At 43.3% G+C, this 27,079-nt stretch overlaps 7 non-coding genes across 7 annotated transcripts; all 7 read left to right on the top strand.

The window, feature by feature from the left end:
- The first annotated feature begins 10,312 nt into the window (after positions 1-10,312).
- On the top strand, positions 10,313-10,385 carry TRNAV-UAC (transfer RNA valine (anticodon UAC)). The gene has a single exon. It is a non-coding gene; the product is annotated as a tRNA-Val (tRNA).
- An 815-nt stretch (positions 10,386-11,200) lies between these two features.
- TRNAV-UAC (transfer RNA valine (anticodon UAC)) lies at positions 11,201-11,273 on the top strand. The gene has a single exon. It is a non-coding gene; the product is annotated as a tRNA-Val (tRNA).
- Positions 11,274-18,954: 7,681 nt separating this feature from the next.
- On the top strand, positions 18,955-19,027 carry TRNAV-UAC (transfer RNA valine (anticodon UAC)). The gene has a single exon. It is a non-coding gene; the product is annotated as a tRNA-Val (tRNA).
- An 815-nt stretch (positions 19,028-19,842) lies between these two features.
- TRNAV-UAC (transfer RNA valine (anticodon UAC)) lies at positions 19,843-19,915 on the top strand. Its single transcript has one exon. It is a non-coding gene; the product is annotated as a tRNA-Val (tRNA).
- An 815-nt stretch (positions 19,916-20,730) lies between these two features.
- TRNAV-UAC (transfer RNA valine (anticodon UAC)) lies at positions 20,731-20,803 on the top strand. The gene has a single exon. It is a non-coding gene; the product is annotated as a tRNA-Val (tRNA).
- An 815-nt stretch (positions 20,804-21,618) lies between these two features.
- TRNAV-UAC (transfer RNA valine (anticodon UAC)) lies at positions 21,619-21,691 on the top strand. Its single transcript has one exon. It is a non-coding gene; the product is annotated as a tRNA-Val (tRNA).
- An 815-nt stretch (positions 21,692-22,506) lies between these two features.
- TRNAV-UAC (transfer RNA valine (anticodon UAC)) lies at positions 22,507-22,579 on the top strand. The gene has a single exon. It is a non-coding gene; the product is annotated as a tRNA-Val (tRNA).
- The last annotated feature ends 4,500 nt before the right edge of the window (positions 22,580-27,079 follow it).

Below are 27,079 nucleotides of genomic sequence, written 5' to 3'. Positions count from 1 at the left end.
ACATATTTAAAAATATCCATTGCTGCAACTTTGAATTAGGGTCCGATAGGTCCCTTGTGTATAGATAAATAAATAAATAAAGTCGCGCTATGGAAAAATCAAATCTCCAATGTGATAAAAATATGTGAAATAAATTGAAATTAAAGAATGGAGAGAGAAAAGGAAATATACTGGGTTAGAGCTGCCTGTGCCTGAAGCCCTCACTTCCTTATTGGGGAGGAGAGGGAAATGAAAAATGTGAAATAAAAAGGTTATGGCGCTAAACCCTATTAGTGATGAGATGAGTTAACTTATCAAATCCTAGTGTTTATTTTTTATATAAAAAGAAAAAGAGAAAGAAAAAACTGTTGGTGATACCGTGCAGAGATATCCTAAAGCAATTTTATCCAAAACAAATTGTGTGTGATTAATGTGGAGTCAACATTCATGTTCCATTATAATTAAAACCAAAAATGGGTATTAAATTATCCTATACGTATCAACCTACTGAAAACATGTAAACCTTCATTAGATGTGCAAAATAGTGGAAATAATGTTAATATTCGACAATATGTTAGTTTAAAACAGATTGTGCAAACATGTGCAAAAAATGTGCAAAAAAACAACTAAAGGTCAGAACAACCAAGGATCAAAAATAATTCAACCATAAAATCGCATGAAGGCGCTAAATGTGCGAATAGACAATATTTTCAACCAATAATCGCATGAAGACGCATCTGTGTCCAATATAGGTCCAAAATTAATATTTGGCTTGATAGTACTGCCTCTTCAGATTATTGTTGCAATTGTTACAGAAAGTCAATGGGGGGTATTTGATTCACTCGTGCAAATAGTGCGGGCTTTCAATTAGAGAACTTCATCCCCGGTGCGCCACTCTGTGCTATAGTATGTGAATGCTCTCACCAGAGTTAATGCCCCTGTGGGGCTGGATGGACCTTCACAATGTAAGCCACTGTGTCGCTCTCTGGCTGCTGCTGGTGCACTGGGTGAAGCTTCGTTATTCCGTCCGTATGGTATCCAACGTTAATTATATAAGGGAAGACATATCCATAGTGTAATACGTTCTTAACCAAATCGTTCGTTTATTAATATTAAAATCTACTCACATTTTACATTAAAAGCATATGCATATAGAAAAAACTCCGCCGTTCGTCTCAAACGAGTGCACACAACGTGGCCACGCCCTACGCGTTTCGTCACTACGACGTCCTCTGGAGCGGCCATATTGGTGCACCTTATTGCTTAAATAGGGTGCAGTGCTCCACTACGCCTGCGCTGAAATAACGGCGCCATTTTGGGTGTGGGATGCCCTTACTCTGCTGGGGATGAATACCATTACTCCCCCTAGCGCCCTTAGGGAAGACAGATATAATTAGCCTTGGAGCACTGCAGCCTACCCATAAACCATACTCAGTTTAGATGACATTCCTTAGTCTTTTCCCATTTAACCGGACGTTTATAATTAAGAAAATAAAAATGACACTAAAAATACAGTAAATAAATATATGTATAGGAATACATACATAAAATTCACATATATAAGATTCATACATATATAAAAAATTCTTACATAAAAATTCATACATAAAAAAGGGGGGGGCACATTAATACTGAAGAAAACGCATGAAAATGTATAAATATTATAAAAATTATAAAAATTATTTAAGGGGTTTTACTATGTTTAAAAAAGTTTTTTTGTGCATACTAATATGTGAATATAAATGAAGAAATTGTTCCAGAGGAAAGTTTTTCAAGAGGAAAGTTTTTTTGGGGAGGAATTAAATAAAATTCTTAAAAAGATATAGATGTATATGGAGGTGCTAAGAAGGTCTATTTAACATCGTCCTATAGGTGATTGTAATATTTGTGACTGTGTGTTTGGTTCCTACAGGGGAACTTTTAGATAATTTAGATAAGTCTTGTTGTAATTCCAACACATCTAATGTGTTTTGAATGAATAACATTCGACCTGAACCCGAAGGTGTGGGCCATGAGGTGTTATGTTGGGGTAGATAGGCTACTTATATATGTGGTTAGGTCTTGTCGGGATCCTGTAATGTTATGTATGTGTATGGATAACATTCGACTACGGAATGTTCGTCCAGCATTATCCAATGCTGAGGCAAACAGTTGACTATTAAAAGTTAGTTAAGAAGCAATTGAGGTCTAATTCTATGTTCATTCCCCTTGGCTGGAGGGTATCTAAATTAAAAATCCATTTCGTTTCGTTCCTGGATATTTTGATCGTTTTGTCTTCCCCTCTCCAGTGGCCTCTTATTTTGTCTATTCCGTAGAAAATCATTTGTCCAGGGTCCCGATTATGGAAATCCCTAAAGTGTTTGGAAACACTGTGTTTCTGGAAGCCTTTTTTGATATTTGCAATATGTTCCCTTATCCTGACTTTTAACTCCCTGGTGGTCCTTCCCACATATTGCTTATGGCAAGGACATTCAATGACGTAAGTGACGTGGGAGCTGTTACAAGTAATCAATTCTTTGATTTTATATTCTTTTCCATTAGAGGTGGAATTAAAAGTAGTTTTCTTTTTTTCGGTCTTTTTACTATTTCTGCATGGGAGGCAGTTTCCGCACTTATAGAATCCTTTTAGGGTCTCAGAGATTCTTATTTGTTTTGGTGGGTCCACCACATTTTTTACTAGTTTGTTTCGGAGTGTTGGAGCCCTCCTGTAGATGAACCGTGGTTTGTTTGGCAACATGGCCTGGAGTGAGCTGTCTGCTTGTAAAATCGGCCAGTGTTTTTTGATGATACGCTCCACATCTTTATGTTGTCTGTTATACCCTGTAAGGAACGCGATGTCATGGAGGTTTTGTTTTGGTTTTACTTTCTTGCCTTCAATTAATTTTTTCCTATCCATATGTTTTACTTCATTTTTTAATTTACGGAGATTTTCTTCTTTATATCCTTTCTTCCTAAACCTTTCGATGACGATTTCCGCCTGCTTGTCAAAGTCGTCAATTTTGCTACAGTTCCTGTATAGCCGTAGAAGCTGGCCTTTGGGTATGTTCCCTAGCCACCTAGAATGGTGGCAGCTATTTGTGGGGATGTACCCATTGCGATCCGTGGTCTTGAAGAAGGTGCGGGTGCCAAGATTTCCTTCATGTTTGTAAATTTGGAGGTCCAGATAATCTACAGTCTGGGTGTTAAACTTTCCTGTGAATTTGATGTGATATATATTGTCATTGATTTCTCCAAAAAAGTCTTGCAGTTGTTCTACCGTGCCTCCCCATACCAATACAATATCGTCTATATATCGACGGTAAAATTTCAAATTTTGCCTATGCACTCCATAGATTTGTTCTTCCTCCCATCGGTTCAAAAACAAGTTCGCCACACTTGGAGCGTACTTTGCCCCCATTGCCACGCCTTTCGTCTGTGTATAGAAAGTTCCATTGTACCAGAAATAGTTCGAAGTCATTGCCATCCTTAGGCCTTCAATGATGTATTTTATTTGTTCCTGTTTTAAATCCGATAGTCGTTGTAATGCCCACTCGACACTGCTGATGCCATCCTCTTGTTTTATATTTGTGTATAGCGATTCCACGTCTATCGTCACCAGTATGTCACTTTCACTAATGGGGATTCCATTCAAGTCCTCTAGTAATTGCTTACTGTCCCTTAAGTATGACCTTCCTTTTGTCACCAGGGGCTGTAGGAAACCATCCACATATGCCCCTAACCTGGAAAACAAAGAATCGATTCCACTTATTATGGGTCTCCCAGGTGGGTGAGTTTGATTTTTGTGGATCTTAGGGACGTAATAAATAACTGGGGTCTTTGCCGCCTTTGGAAATAGGTATTTCACCTCTTTTTTATTCAAAATGCCTTGATCTTTGCCTTTTTTGATATATTTCTTAAGTTTAGTTTCATATTCTGATTTCGGGTTTTTCTTCAACTTCTTGTATGTGTCAGGTATATTCAACAAGTTCTCCAGTTCTTTCTCATAGTCTTGTCTATCCAAAATGACAAGGCCGCCTCCCTTGTCTGCGGGTCTGATGATGATCCCCTTTCTCTTTTCTATTGATTTAATGGTGTCCCATATTCCTTTTCCTTTGGTTTTTCTCACCTCTATATTCCTTAGGTCATGTTCGACCATCTTCTTGAAGACCTTAATGTTTTCATCCTGCTGGACTTTGGGATTGAAGGTTGAGTTATTTCTTAATTGCGAGTGCTGGTAAAATGTGTTAGTATCTTCCTTCGTATATGGATTCCTGGTTGCAAAAAAATTTTTGATGTTAAGTTTCCTCACAAATCTTTGGAGGTCTATATATGTTTCAAATTTATCTAGTCCCTTATCTGGGGCAAACTTTAAGCCCATGTCCAGCACCCTGAGTTCTTCCTCCGTAAAAACCACCTTACTTAAATTATAAATGCCCTCCCCTATTGTTCCCTTCTTCTTTTTCTGGAGGCCTCCTCTCTTTCCTCGTATGCGTTTTCTGCTCTTCTGTCTTGTGTCCAGTGTGTTTCTTCCCCTCTTTGATTCCGATGATGGCCGTTTCCCCCATAGTTCCTCCTCGTATTGTCTTCTCTGGTCCATCTCGGGTTCCATCCACCATTTCTTCTGGGGGGCCCGTACTGTTGATTCCTTATTGGATATCGAAATGGTCTCCATTCTCTCTGGGGACCATGTCTCGTATCTCTCGGGCCTGGTGGTCTGTGTTCCTGTCCCCTGGGAAAAAAATCTCTTTCAAATCTCCGGTTTCTAAATGGGGTGTATTGGGGGTATTCCCTTAGAGGAGAGTATCTGTTGTGATGTCTCGGAATGTTGGGTGTATAGGGAGTATGATTCCCCCTATATCTGTCTTGCTCATATTCCCCTACTGTCCTCCCTTCGGGTCTCCTATACCCTGGTGTATGTGGAATGTCATTTCTTACTGTTCCATCTTGTGTGTGTGTGGGTTGGTTCCACTCCTGTTCTGTGTCTTGGGTTGGGTTTTCCCTGGATTCTTCCATTATGGATAGTTCATTGTCTTCCTCGTTATAGTTGCCCTCTATTTGCCATTTGTAAACCTGCTGGTTTTTGTAATCCAGCACATACCTCTTGAATTTCTTTTGTTTCTTCTGTTGTATTTCCTTATCATACTTTTTTAAGGTGTTCTTGTAAAATCTTTTCCCTATCTGTATATTCTGCTGTTTCTTTAAATGGTATGAGTTGATCCCTGAGTTGTGATATCTCTGTTTCTATATTTTTCAATTTATGTTGGCGTCTGATCACTATTTTCTGTAGGAGTGCTCTTTCGCTCTGATTGAAAAACTGGTACCACTCTTCCATAAGGTGCCTATCGCTTATTGCATCATTTGGGGAAACATCCCATCTTAATCTCCTGGGTGTGATTTGTTCCGCTATATACTTTTCAAGAATGGCCACATCCCACCATACCCTCAATTGCTTCTCAAGGCTATGTTTCAGGTGTTTGAATAAGCTATCCAAGTCCTGCTTAATGACCACATGTTCTTGATTAAATACCTCCACAAGGTTTACCATTCTGCTATTAACATATTTAAAAATATCCATTGCTGCAACTTTGAATTAGGGTCCGATAGGTCCCTTGTGTATAGATAAATAAATAAATAAAGTCGCGCTATGGAAAAATCAAATCTCCAATGTGATAAAAATATGTGAAATAAATTGAAATTAAAGAATGGAGAGAGAAAAGGAAATATACTGGGTTAGAGCAGAAAACGCATACGAGGAAAGAGAGGAGGCCTCCAGAAAAAGAAGAAGGGAACAATAGGGGAGGGCATTTATAATTTAAGTAAGGTGGTTTTTACGGAGGAAGAACTCAGGGTGCTGGACATGGGCTTAAAGTTTGCCCCAGATAAGGGACTAGATAAATTTGAAACATATATAGACCTCCAAAGATTTGTGAGGAAACTTAACATCAAAAAATTTTTTGCAACCAGGAATCCATATACGAAGGAAGATACTAACACATTTTACCAGCACTCGCAATTAAGAAATAACTCAACCTTCAATCCCAAAGTCCAGCAGGATGAAAACATTAAGGTCTTCAAGAAGATGGTCGAACATGACCTAAGGAATATAGAGGTGAGAAAAACCAAAGGAAAAGGAATATGGGACACCATTAAATCAATAGAAAAGAGAAAGGGGATCATCATCAGACCCGCAGACAAGGGAGGCGGCCTTGTCATTTTGGATAGACAAGACTATGAGAAAGAACTGGAGAACTTGTTGAATATACCTGACACATACAAGAAGTTGAAGAAAAACCCGAAATCAGAATATGAAACTAAACTTAAGAAATATATCAAAAAAGGCAAAGATCAAGGCATTTTGAATAAAAAAGAGGTGAAATACCTATTTCCAAAGGCGGCAAAGACCCCAGTTATTTATTACGTCCCTAAGATCCACAAAAATCAAACTCACCCACCTGGGAGACCCATAATAAGTGGAATCGATTCTTTGTTTTCCAGGTTAGGGGCATATGTGGATGGTTTCCTACAGCCCCTGGTGACAAAAGGAAGGTCATACTTAAGGGACAGTAAGCAATTACTAGAGGACTTGAATGGAATCCCCATTAGTGAAAGTGACATACTGGTGACGATAGACGTGGAATCGCTATACACAAATATAAAACAAGAGGATGGCATCAGCAGTGTCGAGTGGGCATTACAACGACTATCGGATTTAAAACAGGAACAAATAAAATACATCATTGAAGGCCTAAGGATGGCAATGACTTCGAACTATTTCTGGTACAATGGAACTTTCTATACACAGACGAAAGGCGTGGCAATGGGGGCAAAGTACGCTCCAAGTGTGGCGAACTTGTTTTTGAACCGATGGGAGGAAGAACAAATCTATGGAGTGCATAGGCAAAATTTGAAATTTTACCGTCGATATATAGACGATATTGTATTGGTATGGGGAGGCACGGTAGAACAACTGCAAGACTTTTTTGGAGAAATCAATGACAATATATATCACATCAAATTCACAGGAAAGTTTAACACCCAGACTGTAGATTATCTGGACCTCCAAATTTACAAACATGAAGGAAATCTTGGCACCCGCACCTTCTTCAAGACCACGGATCGCAATGGGTACATCCCCACAAATAGCTGCCACCATTCTAGGTGGCTAGGGAACATACCCAAAGGCCAGCTTCTACGGCTATACAGGAACTGTAGCAAAATTGACGACTTTGACAAGCAGGCGGAAATCGTCATCGAAAGGTTTAGGAAGAAAGGATATAAAGAAGAAAATCTCCGTAAATTAAAAAATGAAGTAAAACATATGGATAGGAAAAAATTAATTGAAGGCAAGAAAGTAAAACCAAAACAAAACCTCCATGACATCGCGTTCCTTACAGGGTATAACAGACAACATAAAGATGTGGAGCGTATCATCAAAAAACACTGGCCGATTTTACAAGCAGACAGCTCACTCCAGGCCATGTTGCCAAACAAACCACGGTTCATCTACAGGAGGGCTCCAACACTCCGAAACAAACTAGTAAAAAATGTGGTGGACCCACCAAAACAAATAAGAATCTCTGAGACCCTAAAAGGATTCTATAAGTGCGGAAACTGCCTCCCATGCAGAAATAGTAAAAAGACCGAAAAAAAGAAAACTACTTTTAATTCCACCTCTAATGGAAAAGAATATAAAATCAAAGAATTGATTACTTGTAACAGCTCCCACGTCACTTACGTCATTGAATGTCCTTGCCATAAGCAATATGTGGGAAGGACCACCAGGGAGTTAAAAGTCAGGATAAGGGAACATATTGCAAATATCAAAAAAGGCTTCCAGAAACACAGTGTTTCCAAACACTTTAGGGATTTCCATAATCGGGACCCTGGACAAATGATTTTCTACGGAATAGACAAAATAAGAGGCCACTGGAGAGGGGAAGACAAAACGATCAAAATATCCAGGAACGAAACGAAATGGATTTTTAATTTAGATACCCTCCAGCCAAGGGGAATGAACATAGAATTAGACCTCAATTGCTTCTTAACTAACTTTTAATAGTCAACTGTTTGCCTCAGCATTGGATAATGCTGGACGAACATTCCGTAGTCGAATGTTATCCATACACATACATAACATTACAGGATCCCGACAAGACCTAACCACATATATAAGTAGCCTATCTACCCCAACATAACACCTCATGGCCCACACCTTCGGGTTCAGGTCGAATGTTATTCATTCAAAACACATTAGATGTGTTGGAATTACAACAAGACTTATCTAAATTATCTAAAAGTTCCCCTGTAGGAACCAAACACACAGTCACAAATATTACAATCACCTATAGGACGATGTTAAATAGACCTTCTTAGCACCTCCATATACATCTATATCTTTTTAAGAATTTTATTTAATTCCTCCCCAAAAAAACTTTCCTCTTGAAAAACTTTCCTCTGGAACAATTTCTTCATTTATATTCACATATTAGTATGCACAAAAAAACTTTTTTAAACATAGTAAAACCCCTTAAATAATTTTTATAATTTTTATAATATTTATACATTTTCATGCGTTTTCTTCAGTATTAATGTGCCCCCCCCTTTTTTATGTATGAATTTTTATGTAAGAATTTTTTATATATGTATGAATCTTATATATGTGAATTTTATGTATGTATTCCTATACATATATTTATTTACTGTATTTTTAGTGTCATTTTTATTTTCTTAATTATAAACGTCCGGTTAAATGGGAAAAGACTAAGGAATGTCATCTAAACTGAGTATGGTTTATGGGTAGGCTGCAGTGCTCCAAGGCTAATTATATCTGTCTTCCCTAAGGGCGCTAGGGGGAGTAATGGTATTCATCCCCAGCAGAGTAAGGGCATCCCACACCCAAAATGGCGCCGTTATTTCAGCGCAGGCGTAGTGGAGCACTGCACCCTATTTAAGCAATAAGGTGCACCAATATGGCCGCTCCAGAGGACGTCGTAGTGACGAAACGCGTAGGGCGTGGCCACGTTGTGTGCACTCGTTTGAGACGAACGGCGGAGTTTTTTCTATATGCATATGCTTTTAATGTAAAATGTGAGTAGATTTTAATATTAATAAACGAACGATTTGGTTAAGAACGTATTACACTATGGATATGTCTTCCCTTATATAATTAACGTTGGATACCATACGGACGGAATAACGAAGCTTCACCCAGTGCACCAGCAGCAGCCAGAGAGCGACACAGTGGCTTACATTGTGAAGGTCCATCCAGCCCCACAGGGGCATTAACTCTGGTGAGAGCATTCACATACTATAGCACAGAGTGGCGCACCGGGGATGAAGTTCTCTAATTGAAAGCCCGCACTATTTGCACGAGTGAATCAAATACCCCCCATTGACTTTCTGTAACAATTGCAACAATAATCTGAAGAGGCAGTACTATCAAGCCAAATATTAATTTTGGACCTATATTGGACACAGATGCGTCTTCATGCGATTATTGGTTGAAAATATTGTCTATTCGCACATTTAGCGCCTTCATGCGATTTTATGGTTGAATTATTTTTGATCCTTGGTTGTTCTGACCTTTAGTTGTTTTTTTGCACATTTTTTGCACATGTTTGCACAATCTGTTTTAAACTAACATATTGTCGAATATTAACATTATTTCCACTATTTTGCACATCTAATGAAGGTTTACATGTTTTCAGTAGGTTGATACGTATAGGATAATTTAATACCCATTTTTGGTTTTAATTATAATGGAACATGAATGTTGACTCCACATTAATCACACACAATTTGTTTTGGATAAAATTGCTTTAGGATATCTCTGCACGGTATCACCAACAGTTTTTTCTTTCTCTTTTTCTTTTTATATAAAAAATAAACACTAGGATTTGATAAGTTAACTCATCTCATCACTAATAGGGTTTAGCGCCATAACCTTTTTATTTCACATTTTTCATTTCCCTCTCCTCCCCAATAAGGAAGTGAGGGCTTCAGGCACAGGCAGCTCTAACCCAGTATATTTCCTTTTCTCTCTCCATTCTTTAATTTCAATTTATTTCACATATTTTTATCACATTGGAGATTTGATTTTTCCATAGCGCGACTTTATTTATTTATTTATTTATACGGGAACCGTAGTGACCCTGGAGCTCTTTGCTAAGGGCTGGTACCAGGTCATGGCCCTTATGCAAAGAGTGGCCAGAAACATCAGTCTTGCTACACCCTTGAAAGTGTCCTAAAACCAAAGAAATGCCAAAGGATCTCAGGTTGAATTATAGGATGCAAGGATTCTTTGGTGTTTAACCCTTTCCTTTCTGAAAAATGACAATTTGGTCAACTTCTTACAGGTTTCATAGTGTAGCGGTTATCACGTCTGCTTTACACGCAGAAGGTCCTGGGTTCAACCCCCAGTGGAACCATTTTGAAATATGAGATCAGTTATTGACTTTCTGAAAGTCAGTGCTTGGATCGTGCCTCATACAACGCAATGCAAAGCAATAGAGCCTTCAAAGTGGAACGGAACTCAAAAAGTCAACATTTGCTATAGCGTAGGAAACATTTACACATGTGAATTGTTCCTAAGCAGTACCCTGAAAAATGTATCTTTGGCTTGAAATTCCTCCTCAAAATAGCTTGGTACTTTCTGGTATGCAAGCGTGCCCAAGCACTTCTGTGGCAGCAGCCGCATACAGTAGCTGTGTGTTTGTAGTGTGAGATCTAAGGCATTGAAAACTCTGACTTCTAGTCTCAGGGGAATTGGAGTGAAATATGGGGCTGTCACTACTGTGGTTCTCACTCTTCTCCTTGCTGGCGGCTTTCAGACATGAGGAAGCAAAGCCCTGCCTCTAATGAGGTGGCCACCTCCACACAGAGACACAGTATAAAACAAGACATGTTAAGTCAGTAATGGGGAGAAGATCAGCTGCAGGGAGGCAACAGGCACGTCTGGCAACTAGTCCTTTACCCTCTCCCTTCCATTTCTTGAGGAACGGCTTCCAGAGTATAGCTTTTATACGGGAACCGTAGTGACCCTGGAGCTCTTTGCTAAGGGCTGGTACCAGGTCATGGCCCTTATGCAAAGAGTGGCCAGAAACATCAGTCTTGCTACACCCTTGAAAGTGTCCTAAAACCAAAGAAATGCCAAAGGATCTCAGGTTGAATTATAGGATGCAAGGATTCTTTGGTGTTTAACCCTTCCCTTTCTGAAAAATGACAATTTGTTCAACTTCTTACAGGTTCCATAGTGTAGCGGTTATCACGTCTGCTTTACACGCAGAAGGTCTTGGGTTCAACCCCCAGTGGAACCATTTTGAAATATGAGATCAGTTATTGACTTTCTGAAAGTCAGTGCTTGGATCGTGCCTCATACAACGCAATGCAAAGCAATAGAGCCTTCAAAGTGGAACGGAACTCAAAAAGTCAACATTTGCTATAGCGTAGGAAACATTTACACATGTGAATTGTTCCTAAGCAGTACCCTGAAAAATGTATCTTTGGCTTGAAATTCCTCCTCAAAATGGCTGGGGACGAGCGTCATGACGTAGGGGGTTCGGGAGCCTGAACTTCCGCATCCCCTTCACTCCCCCTCCGCCCTCTCCTTGGCTGAACGCGGCGCGCTGTGATGGCGTCATAGAGCGGTACGGACCGGCCAGCTGATCGAGGTGCCGTGAGGCCCATATGAAAGAACCGCGGCATGCCTGCCCTAACCCACGTACATGCAAACTATTGACTCCCACTGCCTGGACCTCCGCTCACCTTCCCCCACCAACACACCACTCCGCGGCCTGGGAAGGAAGACAGCCGACTTCGGAGGACACAGACTGTGGAGCAGCTGGATTGACCTGTCAGAGCCTGAGGCATGGAGGTGGTAAGCGTGACAGTCTGAGAGGGCTGGATGTAGCTTGAGGTCTTGCTGTAGCTCTGTGGGGGTAGTGTGGCAGCACGGAAGGGGGCAGAAGACCTGGGACGAGGAAGCTGGAGAAGTGTCCTCATGTCAGAAGATTGCAGGGGTTTTTACAGCCTAAATCCCCTACTGGTATATTGGAAGAGTGGTATTCCCCAACTGGTATTGAAGATGGACGTAAGATCTAGTAGACTGCCACACTGAAGGATATACTGTTGCTTATGGGTATAGGTGCTTCTCCAAGTAAACAGCCAGAGATAGATCGATAGGGGAATAACTGGAGATCTCTGTCTGGCTCTGCACAGTATACGGACCTAAGTGGCTAAGGTGAACATTGTTTATTGCCTGATCTGAGATGAAAAGATTGGGGCTTAAAGGAGAATAACGGTGATTGGAAACTGCCCTATTTGGAGGACTGGTAACGCTGGAGGATATTTATTATGCTGGACTTATAAGTGTAAAATTTCTTATGGCTCTCAGTAATATTCGGAACGATTGACTTAATGCTGGAGTTAGGTGGTGGAAGAAGCCATGAATGTGATTCCCCAGACCTTTGTTTAAGTATACCTGGGTGCTGAGCCTTATCAGTGGATGCTTCACGCCTGTATAGGCATATGGACAAGGGGGACGATCCTTAAAGGGATATAATAGGGGGGTCCCTTGGGAAGGTTTGGTAACCAAATTGGGGTGAAAAATTATTGAAATAGGCTCGAAACTAAGAGTCAGAGGAGCTTGAAGCAGGGGTGTTGGGGGTTAAAGGTACAGGAGGCGAGGTGGTGCATAAAATAAATAAAATAACCGCTCAGAGGGGGCCTGAGAAAAAGTAAGCTACGAGGGCGTTTGAAGGCCTATCAATTTGTTTGTTAAGTTGTTAAAACGCTCCGTCATCCGAAAAGTGCCCCCCCCCTGCCATCATGAAAGGGAAGTCAAGTAAAACAAACAAATCGATTACCCCAGCCTCAAGTCCGGTAGGAATTCAGAAATATATGGCCGCAAACTCCAGTATAAGAGAAGAGGAGATCGGGAGTCAGAGAGCGGAGAAACCTCTGCGGTCGGGCCCTAGCAGGCAGAGGGGGGAAGAAAGTAGAGGAGGGAAGAGTATCCCCGCAAAGTTAACCGAAACGCAGGAAAACGGAACGGGTATTCGGGGGCGCGGAATGAGGCAAGAAGGAGTCCAGGAAAGGGCGGAGGTGGACACAGAGAAAGGAGAGTTAGCCTCGGGAGGGCATGGTCAGACTTCACCCTTAGAACAAACCTCACAGCTAAAAGAGATGCTTTTGGAGATGTTCTCAAGGATGGAAACTTCCCTAAAAGCAGAAATTGCCACAATAAGGGCAGATATTGGGCAAGTACTGGGGAGAGTAGAGGAGATAGAAAATAGAGTAGAGGCCCATGAGCAGAAAATAGAGGAAATATTAGGACAGGTCTCAGTGCTACGAAAGGGGAATAGAAATTTAATGTATAAATTAGAAGATCAAGAAAACCGAAATAGGAGAAAGAATCTACGTATAAAAGGACTCCCTGAGTCCCATAGCAATTCAACGCTCAGAGAAATAGCCCAAAAAATATTTAATCCCCTATTAGACAAGGCAACCTCAGATCCTCTAAGAATAGATAGAATTCATAGGATAACCCGACCCTCAGGAATAAGGTCAGAAGCCCCGCGAGATGTTATAGTGAGGTTCCATTATGTTGAGGAAAAAATGCAGGTGATGGGAAGAATTAGAACAAGCCCAGGGGTGTCTTACGGGGGCGCAGAGCTGCAGATTTATTCTGATTTAGCGGTGGAGACATTAAGGAGGAGGAGATGTTAAAAACCGCTTACGGAAATGATGGTTGCAGCCGGCATCCCATATCAATGGGGATTCCCGGCATGCTTGATAGGGAAGAAAGAGGGACGATCTGTGGTTCTGCGCTTCCCGGAAGATTTGCAAGAGTTTTGCGATCGCCTGGGTATAAAGCCTACCCCGCAGCTAGAGTGGGAGAAGGATGAAGATGTTGGAGAGACGGGGAAAAAAACCCAAAATAGGATGGATCAGGAGTCCCGGGGTGGATGGAAAGAAAGAGGGGAAAACTAGCAATGTACGAATTTAACATGGGAACATAGGCTGAGGGGTCGGGGGAGCGGGGGGAGGATGGGGGGGAGGGTAGGGTGGAGCCTCCTATGGATGTGGGTGTGAATCCTAGGGACACTATGGATGCGAGACGACCATGGAAGATGGTCAACCAGAACCATAGAAATAATGGGAAAGGGGGTGTCCTACCCAATCTTTCGAGATGTTCCATTATAGGACAGGGGAAGGGAGTAGAGGGGAGGAGGTGGGATAGGGGAGGAAGGGAATGTGGGTGGGTTGTGGGGTTTTGGGGGGGAGTATTGTTTTTTTTTTGGGTTTATGGGCTCTCACTCGATCCTGCCACAGAGGTAGTAGAAAGAGGTCCACCTGGGTTCACTGGACGCATTAAAAAAAGAAGGAAATTGATCATTACTTAGAAGTAAAGTATGGTAGCAATTAATGTAGTTACCTATAATGTTAGGGGCTTAAATACAAAAAGGAAAAGATATATGATTAACGATGAACTACAGCATATGGAAGCAAATATAGTATGCCTCCAGGAGACACACATAACACACACTTCAGGTATCAGATTAAATTCAGTGGAATTCCCTGTGTGGATCTATGGGGATTCCCCCTCCTCTTATTCTAGAGGGGTGGCCATTGGCTTTGGTAGAGCAACGAGATTTGAACTAAAAGAGCGACTAGTGGACCCAGAAGGGAGGTACCTATGTGTAAAAGGTATATTGTTAAACATGAAATGTACAATTGTAAATGTCTATGCTCCCAATAAGAACTCTGATAAATTTCTAATGAAAGTGTTAAAAAAAAATAGAAGACTTTAAGGAGGGTAAATTGATTTTGGCAGGTGATTTCAACTGGAATATGGATGCTAAGAAAAACGGTATAGAGGGAGGGAGCGGGCACTTTAAGGATAAACAGAGAACGTTCCTTAAAGCGTTAGCTATATATCAGCTGCAAGACGCCTGGAGGGCACTCCATCCAAGAGACAGGGATTATACCTGTTTCTCCTCGGTCCATGGCTCCTTCTCCAGAATTGATTATATTTTCCTAGAACATCAGTTCTTGGCGGCAGTGAGGAAAGCCGAAATAAAATCAATAACGGTCTCAGACCACGCACCAGTAAAAATCCAACTGGAGGTGGGAGGAGTCGGTAGACCGGGGATAAACTGGAGGCTTAATGAATCACTGCTACAAGATAAGGAATTAGTAAGTAAGATTGAACAGGAGGTGGAACAATTCTTCCGATTGAATGATACCCCAGGAATCCCCATATCAATACTTTGGGAATCACACAAAGCAGTAATAAGAGGGATATTAATTGGGATTGGAGCGGGGAAAAAGACGGAGAGGGAAAAAAGGAAGAAGCTGTTGTATGAGGAAATACAGAAACTGGAACGGAGTAGGAGATTAAGGGGGATCCCAGAGAGCCAGGAACTAATAATGAAAAAGAGTGAGCTTGAGGATTGCTTAGAGCAAGAGAGGAAGGCCGCTTATTATATTTTAGCTAAGGAAAGATATTTATGGGGAAATAAATCAGGTAAATGGTTGGCCAGGAGGGTGAAGGAAAAGAAGAGTAGAACTTTTATCCCAAAAGTGAGAGACAAGAAAGGGGATGTACAAAACCTGCCGGAGAAGATAGTGGATACGTTTCACGCATATTACAGTGCCCTCTATAATATAGGACATGGCGGGGAGAGTGCGTCCCGAGAGGAAATAAGGGATTATTTGAGGGGGTTAGATCTGCACAGGGCTACGCAAGAAGAAATGGACTCATTAGAAACCCCAATTTCGATTGAGGAAGTGGAGAAAGCAATCAAAAACACAGCTGCAGGAGGATGCCCTGGCCCCGACGGGTTCCCCATCTTATATTATAAGAAATTCCAAAAACAACTGGCTCCAAAATTGTGCGAGTATTTTAATGAAGTAGGGAGGGGGGGGGTAAATTTAGGGAAGAAACATTACTGGCACATATAGCATTAATCTTGAAGGAGGCTAAAGACCCTATGGCAGTGGAAAGCTATAGACCAATCTCCCTTTTGAATTCAGATATAAAATTGTTCTCCAGAATTATTGCAGACCGATTAAGGCTCTATGTACCAGATTGGATACAGAAGGATCAGGTGGGATTCATTCAAGGGAGAGAGGGGAAAGACAATGTTTTGAAAACCATGATTCTAATGCAGGAAGCAATCAGGCAGGGGGCCCCCACTGTACTCGTGTCGATTGATGCTGAAAAAGCATTCGACAGGGTCAGTTGGGGGATCCTTTTTGAAACATTGAGGCACTATGGAATAGGAGAAAGGATGAGGGGATGGATAGAAGCCCTCTACTACCATCCCAAGGCCAGAATAAGAATTAATGGGTCCCTGTCTGTCCCCCTTGAACTTTTCAACGGGACAAGACAGGGATGCCCACTCTCCCCGCTTCTGTTCATAATGATATTAGAACCCCTCCTGGCAGCGATCAGGAAAAATCAAGATATCCAGGGAATAAAGGTGAAGGGGAGAGAGTATAAGACTGCTGCTTTTGCAGATGACCTTCTGTTATATGTGTCCAACCCTAGGATTTCTATCCCGGGGGTAATGAAGGAACTCTTAAAATTTGGGAAACTCTCTAACTTCAAGGTGAACATGGCCAAGTCGGAGATACTAAACCTAAACTTAGCGGTATCTGAACAGAATGCATTGCAGGTTAAACTGCCTTTCAGATGGTGCCTGAAAGAGCTAGGCTATTTGGGTATAAAACTGACAGTAAAAGTGGGAGGTCTGTTTGAGGCTAACTACATCCCCCTCTTGAATAAAATTAAGCAACACCTTGGTACGATCCAATATAGAGCTCTTTCATGGATGGGGAGAATAAATGCAGTGAAGATGTTTATCTCACCAATATTTACGTACACATGCCAAATGATCCCTATTTTATTACCACAAGTATATTTAAATAAATTAAAAACTATAGTCAGAAGATTTATCTGGAGGGGAAAATCAGCGAGGGTTGCATTTAATACTTTGACTAGATGCAAAGAGAGAGGAGGTTTGGCAGCACCTGATTTTAAAAAGTATTATGAGGCTATTATGATATCACGAGTTACGGATTGGATTCATAATGAGAAAGGCAAGGACTGGGTGGAATTAGAAATTAACTTAAGCACAAAGAAGGTAGGAGAATTAATATGGATTCCAGCAAAATATAGAGAATTAGGGGTTAACACAAGTAGAGTGACAAAAAACACACTTCGGGTTTGGGATATAATAAACAAGAGGTATGACTGGGTACACAACGCACCATTAATTCCGCTGCTGGATAATATATTTTTTAGACCAGGGAAAGAGGAATACATATATTTTAGTAGGTGGGCTAAGAAAGACAGTATTAGTTTACACGAGGTTATGGTAGGAGATAGATTATGCACATATGAATAAATTATAGGGAAATGGGGACATAAGACACTAGATAAATGGAGATATTCACAACTACACTATTTCACCCAGTCCTTGCCACAGCCACTTAGGGGAACGGATAAACTTAGGCCGCTAGAAAAGTTACTAGTGAGCCGTCAAAGCCTTGAAAAAAGGATATCAAAAATATATAATATCTTGATAGAAACAGTGGAACATAAATATCCTGATTACCTGGGGAAGTGGGAAAGAGAAATAGGTTCCTTAAGTAATGATGAACAGAGAAATAGGATAATGAGACGTACTTACTCGGCAGCCAAAGATTCACAAACCAGAGAGATGTCATACAAACTCTTGGCTAGGTGGTATATAACCCCACAGCAAGGAAATAAGATTAGTAAAGAGAACCCCTTATCATGCTGGAGAGGATGTACGGCGGTGGGATCTTTCGCACACCTGTGGTGGGAGTGCCCTAAAATACAACCATACTGGGGGAAAATTATAGAAGCAAGCTTTAACATAACAGGTGAAAGGATTAGGTGTGATCCATGGGTGTGCTTATTCCATAATACAGAAAAGGGAGAGAGAGATTATGGACAGTCCCTGATCCCTTGTTTATTGAACTCTGCTAAAGCCTTGATCCCGCGTAGATGGAAAACTCAGGATCCCCCCACAATGAAAGAATGGGTAGTAAGATTGGAAAGGATAAGAAATATTGAAGATACGATATCTAAGTCAGAGCATTTAGAGGAGAGGTATCAGAACAAGTGGAGGCAATGGCTGCAATTTAGAAAAACTGAAAACTACCTGAAGTTGCTTGAAGGTTAGTGAGGCTCAATATTGGCAGGATCGAGTGAGAGAGGGGAGGGAGGAGGGAGGGAGAGGGTGGGATAAAGAGGGTAATAATGAAGATTTTGTTATGTAGATGGAATTTTGTAAAGAAGAGATAATGTTTGATAATTTTGAAAATAAAGAATAATAAAAAAAGAAATTCCTCCTCAAAATAGCTTGGTACTTTCTGGTATGCAAGTGTGCCCAAGCACTTCTGTGGCAGCAGCCGCATACAGTAGCTGTGTGTTTGTAGTGTGAGATCTAAGGCATTGAAAACTCTGACTTCTAGTCTCAGGGGAATTGGAGTGAAATATGGGACTGTCACTACTGTGGTGCTCACTCTTCTCCTTGCTGGCGGCTTTCAGACATGAGGAAGCAAAGCCCTGCCTCTAATGAGGTGGCCACCTCCACACAGAGACACAGTATAAAACAAGACATGGTAAGTCAGTAATGGGGAGAAGATCAGCTGCAGGGAGGCAACAGGCACGTCTGGCAACTAGTCCTTTATCCTCTCCCTTCCATTTATTGAGGAACGGCTTCCAGAGTATAGCTTTTATACGGGAACCGTAGTGACCCTGGAGCTCTTTGCTAAGGGCTGGTACCAGGTCATGGCCCTTATGCAAAGAGTGGCCAGAAACATCAGTCTTGCTACACCCTTGAAAGTGTCCTAAAACCAAAGAAATGCCAAAGGATCTCAGGTTGAATTATAGGATGCAAGGATTCTTTGGTGTTTAACCCTTCCCTTTCTAAAAAATGACAATTTGGTCAACTTCTTACAGGTTCCATAGTGTAGCGGTTATCACGTCTGCTTTACACGCAGAAGGGCCTGGGTTCAACCCCCAGTGGAACCATTTTGAAATATGAGATCAGTTATTGACTTTCTGAAAGTCAGTGCTTGGATCGTGCCTCATACAACGCAATGCAAAGCAATAGAGCCTTCAAAGTGGAACGGAACTCAAAAAGTCAACATTTGCTATAGCGTAGGAAACATTTACACATGTGAATTGTTCCTAAGCAGTACCCTGAAAAATGTATCTTTGGCCTGAAATTCCTGCTCAAAATAGCTTGGTACTTTCTGGTATGCAAGTGTGCCCAAGCACTTCTGTGGCAGCAGCCGCATACAGTAGCTGTGTGTTTGTAGTGTGAGATCTAAGGCATTGAAAACTCTGACTTCTAGTCTCAGGGGAATTGGAGTGAAATATGGGGCTGTCACTACTGTGGTGCTCACTCTTCTCCTTGCTGGCGGCTTTCAGACATGAGGAAGCAAAGCCCTGCCTCTAATGAGGTGGCCACCTCCACACAGAGACACAGTATAAAACAAGACATGGTAAGTCAGTAATGGGGAGAAGATCAGCTGCAGGGAGGCAACAGGCACATCTGGCAACTAGTCCTTTACCCTCTCCCTTCCATTTCTTGAGGAATGGCTTCCAGAGTATAGCTTTTATACGGGAACCGTAGTGACCCTGGAGCTCTTTGCTAAGGGCTGGTACCAGGTCATGGCCCTTATGCAAAGAGTGGCCAGAAACATCAGTCTTGCTACACCCTTGAAAGTGTCCTAAAACCAAAGAAATGCCAAAGGATCTCAGGTTGAATTATAGGATGCAAGGATTCTTTGGTGTTTAACCCTTCCCTTTCTGAAAAATGACAATTTGGTGAACTTCTTACAGGTTCCATAGTGTAGCGGTTATCACGTCTGCTTTACACGCAGAAGGTCCTGGGTTCAACCCCCAGTGGAACCATTTTGAAATATGAGATCAGTTATTGACTTTCTGAAAGTCAGTGCTTGGATCGTGCCTCATACAACGCAATGCAAAGCAATAGAGCCTTCAAAGTGGAACGGAACTCAAAAAGTCAACGTTTGCTATAGCGTAGGAAACATTTACACATGTGAATTGTTCCTAAGCAGTACCCTGAAAAATGTATCTTTGGCTTGAAATTCCTCCTCAAAATAGCTTAGTACTTTCTGGTATGCAAGTGTGCCCAAGCACTTCTGTGGCAGCAGCCGCATACAGTAGCTGTGTGTTTGTAGTGTGAGATCTAAGGCATTGAAAACTCTGACTTCTAGTCTCAGGGGAATTGGAATGAAATATGGGACTGTCACTACTGTGGTGCTCACTCTTCTCCTTGCTGGCGGCTTTCAGACATGAGGAAGCAAAGCCCTGCCTCTAATGAGGTGGCCACCTCCACACAGAGACACAGTATAAAACAAGACATGGTAAGTCAGTAATGGGGAGAAGATCAGCTGCAGGGAGGCAACAGGCACGTCTGGCAACTAGTCCTTTACCCTCTCCCTTCCATTTCTTGAGGAACGGCTTCCAGAGTATAGCTTTTATACAGGAACCGTAGTGACCCTGGAGCTCTTTGCTAAGGGCTGGTACCAGGTCATGGCCCTTATGCAAAGAGTGGCCAGAAACATCAGTCTTGCTACACCCTTGAAAGTGTCCTAAAACCAAAGAAATGCCAAAGGATCTCAGGTTGAATTATAGGATGCAAGGATTCTTTGGTGTTTAACCCTTCCCTTTCTGAAAAATGACAATTTGGTCAACTTCTTACAGGTTCCATAGTGTAGCGGTTATCACGTCTGCTTTACACGCAGAAGGTCCTGGGTTCAACCCCCAGTGGAACCATTTTGAAATATGAGATCAGTTATTGACTTTCTGAAAGTCAGTGCTTGGATCGTGCCTCATACAACGCAATGCAAAGCAATAGAGCCTTCAAAGTGGAACGGAACTCAAAAAGTCAACGTTTGCTATAGCGTAGGAAACATTTACACATGTGAATTGTTCCTAAGCAGTACCCTGAAAAATGTATCTTTGGCTTGAAATTCCTCCTCAAAATAGCTTAGTACTTTCTGGTATGCAAGTGTGCCCAAGCACTTCTGTGGCAGCAGCCGCATACAGTAGCTGTGTGTTTGTAGTGTGAGATCTAAGGCATTGAAAACTCTGACTTCTAGTCTCAGGGGAATTGGAATGAAATATGGGACTGTCACTACTGTGGTGCTCACTCTTCTCCTTGCTGGCGGCTTTCAGACATGAGGAAGCAAAGCCCTGCCTCTAATGAGGTGGCCACCTCCACACAGAGACACAGTATAAAACAAGACATGGTAAGTCAGTAATGGGGAGAAGATCAGCTGCAGGGAGGCAACAGGCACGTCTGGCAACTAGTCCTTTACCCTCTCCCTTCCATTTCTTGAGGAACGGCTTCCAGAGTATAGCTTTTATACAGGAACCGTAGTGACCCTGGAGCTCTTTGCTAAGGGCTGGTACCAGGTCATGGCCCTTATGCAAAGAGTGGCCAGAAACATCAGTCTTGCTACACCCTTGAAAGTGTCCTAAAACCAAAGAAATGCCAAAGGATCTCAGGTTGAATTATAGGATGCAAGGATTCCTTGGTGTTTAACCCTTCCCTTTCTGAAAAATGACAATTTGGTCAACTTCTTACAGGTTCCATAGTGTAGCGGTTATCACGTCTGCGTTACGCGCAGAAGGTCCTGGGTTCAACCCCCAGTGGAACCATTTTGAAATATGAGATCAGTTATTGACGTTCTGAAAGTCAGTGCTTGGATCGTGCCTCATACAACGCAATGCAAAGCAATAGAGCCTTCAAAGTGGAACGGAACTCAAAAAGTCAACATTTGCTATAGCGTAGGAAACATTTACACATGTGAATTGTTCCTAAGCAGTACCCTGAAAAATGTATCTTTGGCCTGAAATTCCTGCTCAAAATAGCTTGGTACTTTCTGGTATGCAAGTGTGCCCAAGCACTTCTGTGGCAGCAGCCGCATACAGTAGCTGTGTGTTTGTAGTGTGAGATCTAAGGCATTGAAAACTCTGACTTCTAGTCTCAGGGGAATTGGAGTGAAATATGGGGCTGTCACTACTGTGGTGCTCACTCTTCTCCTTGCTGGCGGCTTTCAGACATGAGGAAGCAAAGCCCTGCCTCTAATGAGGTGGCCACCTCCACACAGAGACACAGTATAAAACAAGACATGGTAAGTCAGTAATGGGGAGAAGATCAGCTGCAGGGAGGCAACAGGCACGTCTGGCAACTAGTCCTTTACCCTCTCCCTTCCATTTCTTGAGGAACGGCTTCCAGAGTATAGCTTTTATACGGGAACCGTAGTGACCCTGGAGCTCTTTGCTAAGGGCTGGTACTAGGTCATGGCCCTTATGCAAAGAGTGGCCAGAAACATCAGTCTTGCTACACCCTTGAAAGTGTCCTAAAACCAAAGAAATGCCAAAGAATCTCAGGTTGAATTATAGGATGCAAGGATTCTTTGGTGTTTAACCCTTCCCTTTCTGAAAAATGACAATTTGGTCAACTTCTTACAGGTTCCATAGTGTAGCGGTTATCACATCTGCTTTACACGCAGAAGGTCCTGGGTTCAACCCCCAGTGGAACCATTTTGAAATATGAGATCAGTTATTGACTTTCTGAAAGTCAGTGCTTGGATCGTGCCTCATACAACGCAATGCAAAGCAATAGAGCCTTCAAAGTGGAACGGAACTCAAAAAGTCAACATTTGCTATAGCGTAGGAAACATTTACACATGTGAATTGTTCCTAAGCAGTACCCTGAAAAATGTATCTTTGGCCTGAAATTCCTGCTCAAAATAGCTTGGTACTTTCTGGTATGCAAGTGTGCCCAAGCACTTCTGTGGCAGCAGCCGCATACAGTAGCTGTGTGTTTGTAGTGTGAGATCTAAGGCATTGAAAACTCTGACTTCTAGTCTCAGGGGAATTGGAGTGAAATATGGGGCTGTCACTACTGTGGTGCTCACTCTTCTCCTTGCTGGCGGCTTTCAGACATGAGGAAGCAAAGCCCTGCCTCTAATGAGGTGGCCACCTCCACACAGAGACACAGTATAAAACAAGACATGGTAAGTCAGTAATGGGGAGAAGATCAGCTGCAGGGAGGCAACAGGCACGTCTGGCAACTAGTGATGGACGAACTTCCGACGGGACGTTTCGCGAACGCGAAACGCGAACGGACACAAACGTTCGCGAAAACGACCGTTCGCCGCGGGCTCCATTGACTTCAATGGGAGGCGAATTTCGCAAACCTTTAGGTCGAATTTGCGGCCACGGGGTAATTATTAGGGGGTAGCACGTAGTCCCACCACCTGGACAATAGCATAATACATGTATGAGGTGAATTTGGGATCGATAACTACAAGCATTTTTTTTTTATTTGGGAAATTGTTCTGACAATTCAGACTATGGAGCTAATGAAGGCAATGGAGGAGAGGGAAGGTCAGGGACCAGGGTAGGCAAACAAGAGGGTGCAGGAGATACAGAGCACTGACAGCAGCACCGTAATACAGAGCACTGACATCAGCACCGTGACATACAGCGCTGACAGCAGCTCCGTGACATACAGCGCTGACAGCAGCTCCGTGACATACAGCGCTGACAGCAGCTCCGTGACATACAGCGCTGACAGCAGCTCCGTGACATACAGCGCTGACAGCAGCTCCGTGACATACAGCGCTGACAGCAGCACCGTGACATACAGCGCTGACAGCAGCTCCGTGACATACAGCGCTGACAGCAGCTCCGTGACATACAGCGCTGACAGCAGCTCCGTGACATACAGCACTGACAGCAGCTCCGTGACATACAGCGCTGACAGCAGCTCCGTGACATACAGCGCTGACAGCAGCACCGTGACATACAGCGCTGACAGCAGCTCCGTGACATACAGCGCTGACAGCAGCTCCGTGACATACAGCGCTGACAGCAGCACCGTAAGCAGCCCCAGGAGGAAGTCAGCACAGCACAGGGATGGTGTGATCCCCTCATAATAAGAACCCCCAGGAGGAAGTCAGCACAGCACAGGGATGGTGGGAGCCCCTCATAATAAGAACACCCAGGAGGAAGTCAGCACAGCACAGGGATGGTGGGAACCCCTCATAATAAGCAGCCCCAGTAGAAATATGACACCGCTCAACCTCTTCAAAGAGGAGGGTAGGGGCATATAGTACGGTGTGCTTTTTTGGGTCAGGGAAGTGAGCCAAATGAATTAAGAAGGTCTGTGTGCTTGATTCCAAAAATTGTTTATAGACATATACATGGTCTACTGATCACATGTGTTGAATTCCTCCGAGATCCATGCCTCATTCATTTTTAGAAATGTGAGGTAGTTAACACTGTCGTGAGCTAGGCGAGTACGCTTATCGGTCACAATCCCCCCTGCTGCGCTGAACGTCCTTTCGGACAGGACACTGGATGAGGGGCAAGCCAACAGTTCGATTGCAAATTGGGCAAGCTCTGGCCAGAGGTCAAGCCTGCCCACCCAGTAGTCTAGGGGTTCATCACTCCTCAGAGCGTCCACATCGGCCGTTAACCCAATGTAGTCGGACACCTGACGGTCTAGGCGTTCCCTGATGCTGGATCCGGATGACACCTGTCGATGGGTCGGCTGAAAGAATGACCTCATATCCGAAGTCACCAACACATCTTCAAACCGGCCTCTTCTTGCAGGCGCTGTTGGATTGGTACCCGCAAATCCTTCTCTGGGAGTGGGAATTGCTCCTCTGCCAGCGCACGCAAAAGCAGAATGCAGCATTTCTCGAAGCAAGGCCTGGAAGTGCTGCATTCTGACAGCCCTCTGCGACGGCGGTAACATTTCCGCCATTTTGTGTTTGTACCGGGGATCTAAGTACGTTGCCACCCAGTACTGGTCCTTGACCCTCATGCTTTTTATACGGGGGTCCCTATTAAAACACTGGAGCATGAAGGCCCCCATTTGCACTCAAGCGGAAGGTATGTGGTGGTGGTGGTGTTGTTGGTGGTAGTGTCTTTGGGGGTGCACATAGCAGAGAGTGAAGAAGAGGGTGCAGATCGAGAGGATGAGGAGGGTGCAGAAGAATAAGGCTGAGTGAGCCACTCAACCAAGTCTGGTGCGTCCTTTAAAGTAATTGAACGCACCTTCTGCAACTTCCCACTTTGGCTCAAGGCTGTTGCTCCTGCCCTACCCCTACCACCCCTGCGGAAGGGCCTGCCTCTTCCTCTGCCTGTCATTTTTTAAATCACCCTGTGACAAAACTCTTAGTCCCTATACCGCTGAAGGACTGCTGCAGTATAGGGCAGCGGTCAGCAGTAGTGCACGTCAACCCTATGTATTGTGGACCGATAGCGGTCCTTACAGAACAGCAGACTGTAACGCACTCAGGCCTATGTACCGTAGCACCCTATACCAAGTTACCAGTCCTTATAAGAACTTTTGTGGACCAAGCAGGTTGTGTGTTAGTGATTAGCAGACTGTACGTCAGTCCCTATACCAATGAAGGACTGCTGCAGTATAGGGCAGCGGTCAGCAGTAGTGCACGGCAACCCTATGTATTGTGGACCGATAGCGGTCCTTACAGAACAGCAGACTGTACTGCACTCAGGCCTATGTACCGTAGCACCCTATACCAAGTTACCAGTCCTTATAAGAACTTTTGTGGACCAAGCAGGTTGTGTATTAGTGTTTAGCAGACTGTGCGTCAGTCCCTATACCGCTGAAGGACTGCTGCAGTATAGGGCAGCGGTCAGCAGTAGTGCACGTCAACCCTATGTATTGTGGACCGATAGCGGTCCTTACAGAACAGCAGACTGTAACGCACTCAGGCCTATGTACCGTAGCACCCTATACCAAGTTACCAGTCCTTATAAGAACTTTTGTGGACCAAGCAGGTTGTGTATTAGTGTTTAGCAGACTGTGCGTCAGTCCCTATACCGCTGAAGGACTGCTGCAGTATAGGGCAGCGGTCAGCAGTAGTGCACGGCAACCCTATGTATTGTGGACCGATAGCGGTCCTTACAGAACAGCAGACTGTACTGCACTCAGGCCTATGTACCGTAGCACCCTATACCAAGTTACCAGTCCTTATAAGAACTTTTGTGGACCAAGCAGGTTGTGTATTAGTGTTTAGCAGACTGTGCGTCAGTCCCTATACCGCTGAAGGACTGCTGCAGTATAGGGCAGCGGTCAGCAGTAGTGCACGTCAACCCTATGTATTGTGGACCGATAGCGGTCCTTACAGAACAGCAGACTGTAACGCACTCAGGCCTATGTACCGTAGCACCCTATACCAAGTTACCAGTCCTTATAAGAACTTTTGTGGACCAAGCAGGTTGTGTATTAGTGTTTAGCAGACTGTGCGTCAGTCCCTATACCGCTGAAGGACTGCTGCAGTATAGGGCAGCGGTCAGCAGTAGTGCACGGCAACCCTATGTATTGTGGACCGATAGCGGTCCTTACAGAACAGCAGACTGTAACGCACTCAGGCCTATGTACCGTAGCACCCTATACCAAGTTACCAGTCCTTATAAGAACTTTTGTGGACCAAGCAGGTTGTGTATTAGTGTTTAGCAGACTGTGCGTCAGTCCCTATACCGCTGAAGGACTGCTGCAGTATAGGGCAGCGGTCAGCAGTAGTGCACGTCAACCCTATGTATTGTGGACCGATAGCGGTCCTTACAGAACAGCAGACTGTAACGCACTCAGGCCTATGTACCGTAGCACCCTATACCAAGTTACCAGTCCTTATAAGAACTTTTGTGGACCAAGCAGGTTGTGTGTTAGTGATTAGCAGACTGTACGTCAGTCCCTATACCAATGAAGGACTGCTGCAGTATAGGGCAGCGGTCAGCAGTAGTGCACGGCAACCCTATGTATTGTGGACCGATAGCGGTCCTTACAGAACAGCAGACTGTACTGCACTCAGGCCTATGTACCGTAGCACCCTATACCAAGTTACCAGTCCTTATAAGAACTTTTGTGGACCAAGCAGGTTGTGTATTAGTGTTTAGCAGACTGTGCGTCAGTCCCTATACCGCTGAAGGACTGCTGCAGTATAGGGCAGCGGTCAGCAGTAGTGCACGGCAACCCTATGTATTGTGGACCGATAGCAGTCC

The sequence above is a fragment of the Lithobates pipiens genome, unplaced genomic scaffold (assembly GCF_037356315.1).
Source record: "Lithobates pipiens isolate NorthernLeopardFrog02 unplaced genomic scaffold, aLitPip1_a1.2 Scaffold_8, whole genome shotgun sequence".
In the NCBI taxonomy this organism is placed as follows: domain Eukaryota; kingdom Metazoa; phylum Chordata; class Amphibia; order Anura; family Ranidae; genus Lithobates; species Lithobates pipiens.
This window is presented reverse-complemented; position numbering and strand designations above follow the sequence as displayed.